Here is a 12,215-nt window from a genome sequence, read left to right on the forward strand (position 1 = left end):
AGACATTTTATCCCCTGTCCTTTAGATAGGGGATAAGATGTCTAGGGACAAAGTACCAATTTAAGGGCCAGTGCACGTAGCCAAAAGTTGATCCTTTGCAACCGTATGACCCCTAGCAAGTTCACTGCATGAGACCCGTTCATCAAAAAAAAGGCTTGTGCACGGACCTTGCTGGGTGTCCTATGGTTGCCTTGGCAACTGCACCACCCAACACCAGTTGCCTCTCTCGGCTCCGCATTGTGCAGATCGAGCAGCTTTAGACACTTAAAAAAAAGAAAGAAAAACTCATGTCATTTACATTTTGCTAACACAATTTTTCACACACAGAAATAAAATAAATGAGTCGAACAAGTTAAAGAACAGTTTAAAAAAAGGGGAACTTTATTTATTATTTATTAAAATGTTTGTGTAGGGATTTTATGTAACCTCCCATCACTCACAAAGAGCGTACAGTAACTAACTCAGGACAGGAAAAACCTCCAGAGGGGAGGAAACCTGTAGGGAATCCATGGCTACTGTATTGCCCTTCCTCTGGGCATACTAAAGGAGGTTACCTCTAGAATTTGGGCCAATGTGTCTGTGTATGTGCGTGATTCGAGGGGCTGTGCCTTCATCCAACTTCTTGCTGTAGGTCCGGAAATCTAGGCCTTCATCCAACGTCTTGCTGTAAGTCCGAAATCTAGGCCATCATCCAACTTCTTGCTTTAAGTCCGGAAATGCTACTCCACATGCTGGAAATAATGCATCTAAGATAGGAAAACAAAAGAGAGATTATTTACATGTTTATTATAGAAATGCACATGGAACTGCACTAAAACCTTTTGGACACAACAATGTGATACTTACCAGTCACAGTCATGTTTTTGACTTCACATTCCCGCGTCCCTACAGTGTCCAGCACCGGCCCCTCACTGATGGAGAATGAGCAGGAGCAGTGTTATATCTGCTCAGTGCTGCTCTCTGGTGGACAATGGTTATGACATCACATGTGTGACACGCTGTTACCTCCTGGGAGTTCTATTTGAGCAGTGCTGCTCTCTGATTGGCTGAAAATCAAAAAAGCTTTCTAATATACTCTGTATGACTGTTCTCTAAGTAATTTTGGGCAATTTTTTATTAAAATGGCGCTACTCCCTGTGGGTGTGAAATATTTGTTTCTCCTAACCAGACACTCGGGATTTGTAATATCAATTGGTGGTCCCAACAGCCTGGGCCCATAGGTTTCTTACATAGATCAGCGCGGCTCCGGCAGGCTCAATGAGCAATGAGCAGCACTAGCCGCCGGGACGTCTGATGAGTGTAGGGTTGCCACCTTTCCCTCAGAAAAATACCGGTCGTGGGTGTGGCTATGTGGGGGTGGAGCTAAAAAAAAGGGCGGGACCGATTGCACAGAGGACGAGGGATCAGGGGTTTAAGAAATGGCATGGGGATGGGGGGGTAAAGAAATGTCATGGGGGATGGGGGGTAAAGAAATGGCATGGGGGATGGGGGGGGGTAAAGAAATGGCATGGGGGATGGGGGGGGTAAAGAAATGGCATGGGGGGTGGGGGGGGTAAAGAAATGGCATGGGGGATGGGGGGGGTAAAGAAATGGCATGGGGGATGGGGGGGGGTAAAGAAATGGCATGGGGGATGGGGGGGGGTAAAGAAATGGCATGGGGGATGGGGGTGGGGTAAAGAAATGGCATGGGGGTGGGGGGGGTAAAGAAATGGCATGGGGGATGGGGGGGTAAAGAAATGGCATGGGGGATGGGGGGGTAAAGAAATGGCATGGGGGATGGGGAGGGTAAAGAAATGGCATGGGGATGAGGGGGGTAAAGAAATGGCACAGGGCATGGGATGGATGCAATATATATGCACAAAAAAATTACATTTAGAGAATAAAACTTACAATTGTAAATAACATTTATTTAACAACAGGCAATACATTTAAGGGGATACCCAGCAAATATAAATATAATATAAATACATTTGACAACCTCACCAAATAGTACAAATGCAAACATTGTAACAGCTCCTCTGTATACACACTACCAACACCAAAAAATAGGATGAAAAAATCATCAAAACCAAATTGATAACGATAAAGCCCTCATATAGCTCTGTAGGTGGAAAACTGAAAATGTTGTACTGAATAAAACCACTAAACACAGACCAGTACACTATAAAGGATCTGTACACAATATAAGTGATTATATACAGGACCATATGGCGGTAGATATCAGCTGTACACAGGATCTGTATACCATATAAGTGATTATATACAGGACCATATGGCGGTAGATATCAGCTGTACACAGGATCTGTATACCATATAAGTGATTATATACAGGACCATATGGCGGTAGATATCAGCTGTACACAGGATTTATATACCATATAAGTGATTACAGTTACATTTTGGGACTCACAATTACGTATTTTCTGATCAGCGGCGTCCTCTTTCCTTTTCTTCTCCGTCCGGATAAGACCGCCATGTGGATCTCTTAACATCTGCAGGAAAAACATGTCAGACTCTGCATATATTCAGTGCCCTCCCCTCCTCTACACAATCTTCCCATCTATAGGCCCACAAAGTGTAATAATGCCCTCCTTGGTGTCCTGCACAGTAAAAGGGAAGGTAGGTAGCCAGGTAAATAGGTAACTAGGTAGGTAGATCAGGAAGCCAGATATGTAGGTAGGTGACAAGTCAGGTAGGTAGGGGGCTAGCTAGGTAGTTAGGCAGCCATGTATGAAGGCCAGGTACATAGTTAGATAGCCAGGTATGTAGGTAATTAGTTAGGCATCCAGGTATAAAGTTAGGTAGCCCCCCCCCCAATAGGTATAGGTAGTTACACCCCCCCCCCCGTTCCCTATAGGCAGAGTCACCCCCTTTTCCCCATAGGTATAGGCAGTTACCCCCCCCCCTTCTCTTCCCCATAGGTATAGGCAGTTACCCCCCCCCTCTTCCCCATAGGTATAGGCAGCTACCCCCCCTCTTCCCCATAGGTATAGGCAGTTACCCCCCCCCCCTTCCTAATAGGTATAGGCAGTTACCCCCCCCCTTCCCCATAGGTATAGGCAGTTACCCCCCCCCCCCCCTCTTCCCCATAGGTATAGGCAGTTACCCCCCCCCTCTTCCCCATAGGTATAGGCAGTTACCCCTCCTCTTCCCCATAGGTATAGGAAGTTACCCCCCCCCCTCTCTTCCAAATAGGTATAGGCAGTTACCCCCCCCCCCTTTTCCCCATAGGTATAGGCAGTTACCCCCCCCCCTCTTCCCCATAGGTATAGGCAGTTACCCCCCCCTCATCCCCATAGGTATAGGCAGTTACCCCCCCCCCCTCTTCCCCATAGGTATAGGCAGTTACCCCCCCCTCTTCCCCATAGGTATAGGCAGTTACCCCCCCCCCCTCTTCCCCATAGGTATAGGCAGTTACCCCCCCTCCCTTCTCTCCCCATAGGTATAGGCAGTTACCCCCCCCCCCTCTTCACCATAGGTATAGGCAGTTACCCCTCCTCTTCCCCATAGGTATAGGAAGTTACCCCCCCCTCTTCCCCATAGGTATAGGCAGTTACCCCCCCCCTCTTCCCCATAGGTATAGGCAGTTACCCCCCCCTCTCTTCCCCATAAGTATAGGCAGTTACCCCCCCCCTCTTCCCCATAGGTATAGGCAGTTACCCCCCCTCTTCCCCATAGGTATAGGCAGTTACCCCCCCCCTCTTCCCCATAGGCATAGGCAGTTACCCACCCCCCCCCCCTCTTCCCCATAGGTATAGGCAGTTACCCCCACCCCCTCTTCACCATAGGTATAGGCAGTTACCCCTCCTCTTCCCCATAGGTATAGGCAGTTACCCCTCCTCTTCCCCATAGGTATAGGCAGTTACCCCTCCTCTTCCCCATAGGTATAGGAAGTTACCCCGCCCCCCCTCTTCCCCATAGGTATAGGCAGTTACCCCCCCTCTTCCCCATAGGTATAGGCAGTTACCCCCCCCCCCTCTTCCCCATAGGTATAGGCAGTTACCTCCCCCCCCCTCTTCCCCATAGGTATAGGCAGTTACCCCCCCCCTCTTCCCCATAGGTATAGGCAATTACCCACCCCCCCTCTTCCCCATAGGTATAGGCAGTTACCCCCCCCTCTTCCCCATAGGTATAGGCAGTTACCCCCCCCCCCTCTTCCCCATAGGTATAGGCAGTTACCCACCCACCCCCTCTTCCCCATAGGTATAGGCAGTTACCCCCACCCCCTCTTCACCATAGGTATAGGCAGTTACCCCTCCTCTTCCCCATAGGTATAGGCAGTTACCCCTCCTCTTCCCCATAGGTATAGGAAGTTACCCCGCCCCCCCTCTTCCCCATAGGTATAGGCAGTTACCCCCCCCTCTTCCCCATAGGTATAGGCAGTTGCCCCCCCCCTCTTCCCCATAGGTATAGGCAGTTACCCCCCCCTCTTCCCCATAGGTATAGGCAATTACCCACCCCCCCTCTTCCCCATAGGTATAGGCAGTTACCCCCCCTCTTCCCCATAGGTATAGGCAGTTACCCCCCCCCTCTTCCCCATAGGTATAGGCAGTTACCCCCCCCCCCCCTCTTCCCCATAGGTATAGGCAGTTACCTCCCCCCCCCTCTTCCCCATAGGTATAGGCAGTTACCCCCCCCTCTTCCCCATAGGTATAGGCAGTTACCCACCCCCCCTCTTCCCCATAGGTATAGGCAGTTACCCCCCCTCCTCCCTCCTCTTCCCTAGACAGAGAAACACACACACAAACACTGACACACACACACTGTCTGACAGACACACAAACACTGACTGACAGACACACGAACACAGACACACACATAGTAACAGACACACTTACCTACTACCGCAGCACCTCTCCAGTCTCCTCTCAGTCTCGGCGAGTGACGTGATGTCCAGCGCGGGTCTGCGGAGTGATGTCACTTCCGCAACGTCCCTCCGCAGATCCGGCCGCACAGCATTGCATAGGTAAAGTTTTAGACTGGGACTGGGAGACAGGGACAGCCTCAGAGTCAGAGAGGGTGCTGTGCTGAGCGGCATGGTGCGGGCGTGCGGTTCGCACTCCCGCTCAGCGGTGTCGGCACCGAACAGGAGTTTTTTTTTTTTTCCAGGTTAGTGTGATGAGAGTGAATGAAAAATACCGGCCATTGCATGGCCGGTATTTTTCATCCAAACTCACCGGCACAGCCCGGAATGTGAATGAAAATACCGGCTGTGCCGGTAAAATACCGGCAGGGTGGCAACCCTAGATGAGTGACGTCCCTGACGTTGCGGTCTGGAGCGAAGGATGTCACTCGTCAGACGTCCCGGCAGCCATTGATTTAAAGGGGTCGTGGCTCCGGCTGCCAGTTCAAGATCAGACACCATGGCCCTAGATTGACATACTGCATCAGTGATCCCCTGTGGCTGTCCACCTGTTGCAAAACTACAACACCCAGCATGCCCTGAGCTGTCCTAAAATTCCCAGGGCATGCTGTGAATAACGACACACATTAATGGTGTTTAATTCCAGCCTAAGCCTAGGAACAGACACAATTTTTGTTTGAGTTTTTTTTGGGCAAAAAAAAAAAACAAACACCACAAAATCTGCCCCCCCCCCCTCCCCCCTCATTTCTTTTCTTCCAAGATGCCATCTTTGTGGACTTTTTACCAAAAACATTGTGGGAGATTTATCAAAACCTGTGCAGAGGAAAAGTGGTTGCCCATAGCAACCAATCAGATCGCTTCTTTCATTTTTGAAAAGGCCTCTGAAAAGTGAAAGAAGCGATCTGATTGGTTGCTATGGGCAACTGGTCAATTTTCCTCTGCAGAGGTTTTCATACATCTCCCCCGATGTGTGTTATTATTATTATTATTATCATTATTATAGGCAGTTTTTTGGGGGCTTTTTTTCTCTCGGCATGCCACAGATTTGATACCCTAAAAACACCCTAAAAGGATGAAAACACCATTAGTGTCTGGTGTTTCATGTTACCCTATTGATTCCAACCTAACATGTGCCCACAACGAGCATGGTGTTTTTTTATGAAAAACACGGCAAGTGTAATCCCAGCCTAAATGATTGTTTTCACAACAGCTTGGAACAGGCTGCAGGCTGTGCTATATATTTGCATTGCTGCGGCGTACAGCACGTGCCGCATTTATTTGGCGGCTTTTTGATGGCAAATATGGCTTTTTGCGCTGGTGAATGCAGCGGGCACTTACTGGGCGTGGTTTCCTAGGTGCACAGTTTACGCACTGATTTATGACTTACAACTTTTGCGGAACAACCACTCCGGCCGTGACCAGACTGACCGAGCTAATGACCAAGATGCCGCAGTGAATGGCTTTCTTTCTGTGACACCCGTCATGCCCATTCAAAGCAACGGGCGCTTTGTTTGCCTGTGTCCTACAGAAGGTGCCGGACACTGACAGAATGCAATGGGATGCCTGCCAGGGTTTTCACCTTTCTTGCAAAAAAACAAAAAAAAAACATAAACAGCCATGCGAATATGCATAATTAATTATAAATGCGTGAGATCACAGGAAGTGATAGAAGAGATACAATTCATGTGAAGGGGAATGAAATGGCACAGGGGGGATAAAAGGGGCGATGGAGATGGCACAGGGACCCTGCCTGTTCAGCAGCTCAGGCCATGGCCACCAGAGCTGGTGCAAGGATTTTTGCCACCCTAGGCAAAACCTCATTTTGCCCCGCCCTTTAGTCTCACCCCTTTGCACCGCTCACCTGTTCAACCCCTTAAGGACGGACCCATTTTTTATCTTAATGACCAGGCTCTTTTTTTTAAATTTGACATGTGTCCCTTTAAATGGTAATAACGTTAGAACGCTTTTTCTGAGCGGAATGATTCTGACTTTTTTCGTGACATATTGTACTTTATATAAGTGGTGCATTTTTGTTGACACATGCAGAAATGTTTGTGAAAAACTCCAAAATATTGTGAAAAACTGGAAAATTTCTGGCATTTAATATTTTTTTTTTATGGTGTACACTGTGCGGTAAAAGTGATGTTATATCTATTCTGTGGGTCAGTACGATTGTGGCGATACCCAGTTTATATAGCTTTCTATGCTCTTTTTCCTTTTCTGAGCAAAATTCCTTTTCTGCTATTCATTTTCCAACAGCTGTAACTTTTAAATTTTTCGTCCGACGCCATTGAGTAAGGGCTTATTTTTTGCGGGATGAGCTGTACTTTTCATTGGTATCATTTTTGCGATACATGCTACCTTTTGATCCTTTTTATTCCGCTATTTGTACAAAAATTGGCAAATTTTGTGCTTTTTTTGTAGTTTTTTTACGCGGTTCAGTGTACAGGATAATTCACATTATAGTTTTATAGTATAGTTACGGATGTGACGATACCTATTATGTATATGATTTGTGTTTTTGATCTTTTTTGGTGATAATACAGGGCTTTTATTGGGAAAGGGGTATTTTTTATTTTTTTTTACACTTCATACTTTTATTGAAGAACTTTTTATTTTAGTTTTTTACACATTTTACAGGCTATACTATGCTGCAATACATTTGTACTGCAGCACAGTATGACCCGATCAGCTGCACACTGTACAGCCTGTGCGACCCAGCCTGTGGCTGGATCTCACAGGCTTATGTAGCAGGCAGACAGGAGGTCATGATCTGACCTCCTGCTGCCATAGCAACCAACGGCGACCCTCAATCATATCGCGGCACCGCCGTTGGTAAACATGGGTTGATCACGGCATCTATGGGGTTAATGCATCGCGGCCCCAGCAGCTGCAGCGGGACTCCGGCCGTGATTGAAAGCCAGGTCCCGCCACCGATCTCCTGCGCTGCCCGCTGCAGATCGGCAGAGCGGAGATCGCTAGGACGTATTCATACGTCCCAGTGCGCGAACATGTCGGATGCTGGGACGTATGCATATGTCCGGTAGCGGGAAGGGGTTAATGATTGTTAGGCTATGTTAACACAGCAGGATTTCCGTGCAGAATTGCGCAGGTATTTTCCACACGGAAATTCCGTTGCAGCAGAGGAAATATCTGGCACAGAAATTCAAATTCTTGCGTCTGCAGAAATAATAGACGTCTGTTCCACCTGCGTATTCTGCTCAGAAATACGTTGCCGTCTATGAGACGGTGAATTTCCGAGCAGTCCTAGTGTTGTTATTAGAGATGAGCGAATCGAAGTTGACGAACCCGAATTTGTTACGAATTTCATGAAAAATTCGATTCGCAACAAATGCGAATATCGCCGCGATTCGATCACGCGAATCGCTTCATTAAACTCCATTTTACAGCGTTCCAGGCTATTGGAGACCCAAGATGGCGGATCCACATGTGAGTACTTGGGGCAGGGGATTATGGGAGGGTGGGAAAGAACGGCGGGAATGAAGGTAGGCGGGCTGACCCAGAACCACATGTGAGATGCAGCCTATCAGTGTTCACTGACCCCTGTGATGTCACAGCCCCTATATAATCGGCGGCCATCTTGCCTCTCTTCATTTCATCTATGCACTCAGATAGAGAGGACGGGACTGCGTGTGTGTGAATAACTCATACCACAGCGTTACACTGCAACTGCTAGTCACATCAGCATTAGGGAAAGGCAGGAGTGCAGAGTGCTGTGCTGTTACTCTGAGAAGGATCATTGATTGCTAAACCTCCTATTCACGTTATTGAGCATTGCAGCAGAGAGGGGCAGATAGCTGTCAGCTGCCTCATACAGATCTCCAAGCTGCCTGAACTTTCTGAAGCATCTTATCTCCTCATTTTTCAGCCTAATTGAAAGTGAAAGTAAATCGATCTTTACTGTGGCAACCACTAGGGGGGGCCAAACTGCAACTCCCAGCATGCCCAGAGAGCCAAAGGCTGTCTGGGCATGCTGGGAGTTGTAATTTTGCAACATATGGAGGGTCACAGTTTGGAGACCACTGTTACAGTGGTGCCCAAACAGTAGCCCTCCAGATGTTGCCAAACTACAACTCTCAGCATGCCTCGACTGCCCAGGCATGCTGGGAGTTGTAGTTCTGTAACATCTGTCCCTTCAGATTTAGCAATTTTCATGACATTTTTGAAAATTGCTGCTCTACTTTGAAGCCCTCTAATTTTTTCAAAAAGCAAAAATATATCCATTTTATGATGCCAACATAAAGTGGACATATTGTGTTTGTGAAGAAAAATAAAATTTATATGGAATATCCATTTTCCTTACAATTAGAGAGCTTCAAAGTTCGAAAAATGCAAAATTTTCAAAATTTTCATGAAATTTTGGGATTTTTCACCAAAAAAGGATGCAATTAATGCCGAAAATTTACCACCAAAATAAAGTAGAATATGTCACGAAAAAACAATCTCAGAATCAGAATATTCGGTAAAAGCGTTTTCGCGTTATTAATTTGTAAAGTGACGGCGGTCATAATTGCGAAAAAGGGCTCAGTCCTTAAGGGGAAAAAGGGCTGCGTCCTTAACCCCTTAAGGACGCAGGACATAAATGTACGTCCTGGTGAGGTGGTACTTAACGCACCAGGACGTACATTTACGTCCTGTGCATAACCGCGGGCATCGGAGCGATGCCAGTGTCATGCGCAGCTGATCCTGGCTGCTGATCGCAGCCAGGGACCCGCCGGCAATGGCCGACGCCCGCGATCTCGCGGGCGTCCGCCACTAACCCCTCAGGTGCCGGGATCAATACAGATCCCGGCATCTGCGGCAGTGCGCGATTTGAATGAATGATCGGATCGCCCGCAGCGCTGCTGCGGGGATCCGATCATTCAGAACACTGCACGGAGGTCCCCTCTCCTTCCTGCTTCCGGCTCCCGGCGTCTCCTGCTCTGGTCTGTGATCGAGCAGACCAGAGCAGGAGATGACCGATAACACTGATCTGTTCTATGTCCTATACATAGAACAGATCAGTATTAGCAATCATGGTATTGCTATGAATAGTCCTCTATGGGGACTATTCAAGTGTAAAAAAAAATGTAAAAAAAAGTGAAAAATCCCCTCCCCCAATAAAAAAGTAAAACGCCGTTTTTTTCCTATTTTACCCCCAAAAAGCGTAAATTTTTTTTTTATAGACATATTTGGTATCGCCGCGTGCGGAAATGTCCGAACTATTAAAATAAAATGTTAATGATCCCGTACCGTGAACGGCGTGAACGAAAAAATAAAAAAAGTCCAAAATTCCTACTTTTTTAATACATTTTATTAAAAAAAAATTATAAAAAATTAATTAAAAGTTTTTATATGCAATTGTGGTATAAAAAAAAAAGTACAGATCATGGCGTAAAAGATGAGCCCCCATACCGCCGCTTATACGGAAAAATAAAAAAGTTAGAGGTAAAATAAAGGGATTATAAACGTACTACCGTATTTATCGGCGTATAACACACACTTTTTAGGCTAAAATTTTTAGCCTAAAGTCTGTGTGCGTGTTATACGCCGATACACCCCCAGGAAAGGCAGGGGGAGAGAGGCCGTCGCTGCCCGCTTCTCTCCCCCTGCCTTTCCTGGGGTCTAGAGCGCTGCTGTCGGCCCTTTTCACCCCCTGGTTATCGGCGCCGCTGCCCGTTCTGTCCCCCTGACTATCGGTGCCGGCGCCGATAGTCAGGGAGAGAGAAGCGGCGCCGACAGCCAGGGGGAGAGAAGGGGCAGCGGCACCCATTGCCGGCGCCGCTGCCCCGTTGCCTCCCCCCATCCCCGGTGGCATAATTACCTGAGTCGGGTCCGCGCTGCTCCAGGCCTCCGTCGTGCGTCCCCGGCGTCATTGCTATGCGCTGAACGGCGCGGCACATGACGTCAGAGCGCCGCGCCGTGCATAGCAACGACGCTGGGGACGCACGACGGAGGCCTGGAGCAGCGCGGACCCCACTCAGGTAATTATGCCACCGGGGATGGGGGGAGGCAACGGGGCAGCGGCGCCGGCAATGGGTGCCGCTGCCCCTTCTCTCCCCCTGGCTGTCGGCGCCGCTTCTCTCCCCCTGGCTATCGGCGCCGGCACGATAGTCAGGGGGACAGAACGGGCAGCGGCGCCGATAACCAGGGGGTGAAAAGGGCCGACAGCAGCGCTCTAGACCCCAGGAAAGGCAGGGGGGAGAGAAGCGGGCAGCGACGGCCTCTCTACCCCTGCCTTTCCTGGGGGTATATCGGGGTATACACGCGCACACACGCACCCTCATTTTATCATGGATATTTGGGTAAAAAACTTTTTTTACCCAAATATCCTTGGTAAAATGAGGGTGCGTGTTATAGGCCGGTGCGTGGTATACCCCGATAAATACGGTAATTTGGTTAAAAAGTTTGTGATTTTTTTTAAGCGCAACAATAATATAAAAGTAAATAATAATGGGTATCATTTTAATCGTATTGACCCTCAGAATAAAGAACACACGTCATTTTTACCATAAATTGTACGACGTGAAAACGAAACCTTCCAAAATTAGCAAAATTGCGTTTTTCGTTTTAATTTCCCAACAAAAATAGTTTTTTTTGGTTGCGCCATACATTTTATGATATAATGAGTGATATCATTACAAAGCACAACTGGTCGCGCAAAAAACAAGCCCTCATACTAGTCTGTGGATGAAAATATAAAAGAGTTATGATTTTTAGAAGGCGAGGAGGAAAAAATGAAAACGTAAAAATTAAATTGTCTGAGTCCTTAAGGCCAAAATGGGCTGAGTCCTTAAGGGGTTAAGGGGTTAAAAAATAAATAAATACAGAGTTTTTTCTGCGTATAGTTACGTATATTACTGCCCTCATCAGTGCATACCGCATAGGTACATCCAAGTATTGTACAATTTAGTACCTGTTAATCTGTCAAGGTGATCTATGCCCTCAAAGTCCAAACAATAGTATTCACCGGCTGGTGTTTTACAAAAATACAGTTTTTTCTACCAAGATTCACTGTTTAAAGAGTAGTGTAGCGTATTGTAATACCCTCATAAATGCACTAAGTATGTCAGGCAGAGAAGTGCTAGGACGTGCACAGTGGAGTGGCAGAGGCCTAAATACTTCAGGCAGAGTTGGCAGCAGACTTGGGGCGAGTGGCAGCAGGAGTTGCAGCGAGAGGCCTGAGCTCCCGTTAGCAGCCAGCAGTCGTGTCTCCACCAGCAACCCATCTGCCGTCGTCGATTGGTTAGCACGCTCATCCACATCATCACAAGTGACATCTGACACTCCCAGTCAACAGTCGGTGGGTTCCTCAGACACAACCCTCAGTTGGCATGGCCCGGGAGCAGTC

The 12,215-nt window shown here is 47.7% G+C and overlaps 1 long non-coding RNA gene across 1 annotated transcript; it reads right to left on the reverse strand.

Annotated features, from left to right (window-relative positions):
* Positions 1 to 373: 373 nt before the first annotated feature.
* On the reverse strand, positions 374 to 5,583 carry LOC130331701 (uncharacterized). Its single transcript, XR_008874580.1, has 4 exons — positions 4,839 to 5,583; positions 2,411 to 2,492; positions 847 to 1,046; positions 374 to 746 (listed from the first exon to the last, which is right to left on the reverse strand). It is a non-coding gene; the product is annotated as an uncharacterized LOC130331701 (long non-coding RNA).
* Positions 5,584 to 12,215: the final 6,632 nt, after the last annotated feature.

The sequence above is a fragment of the Hyla sarda genome, chromosome 1 (assembly GCF_029499605.1).
Source record: "Hyla sarda isolate aHylSar1 chromosome 1, aHylSar1.hap1, whole genome shotgun sequence".
Classification (NCBI taxonomy): Eukaryota; Metazoa; Chordata; class Amphibia; order Anura; family Hylidae; genus Hyla; species Hyla sarda.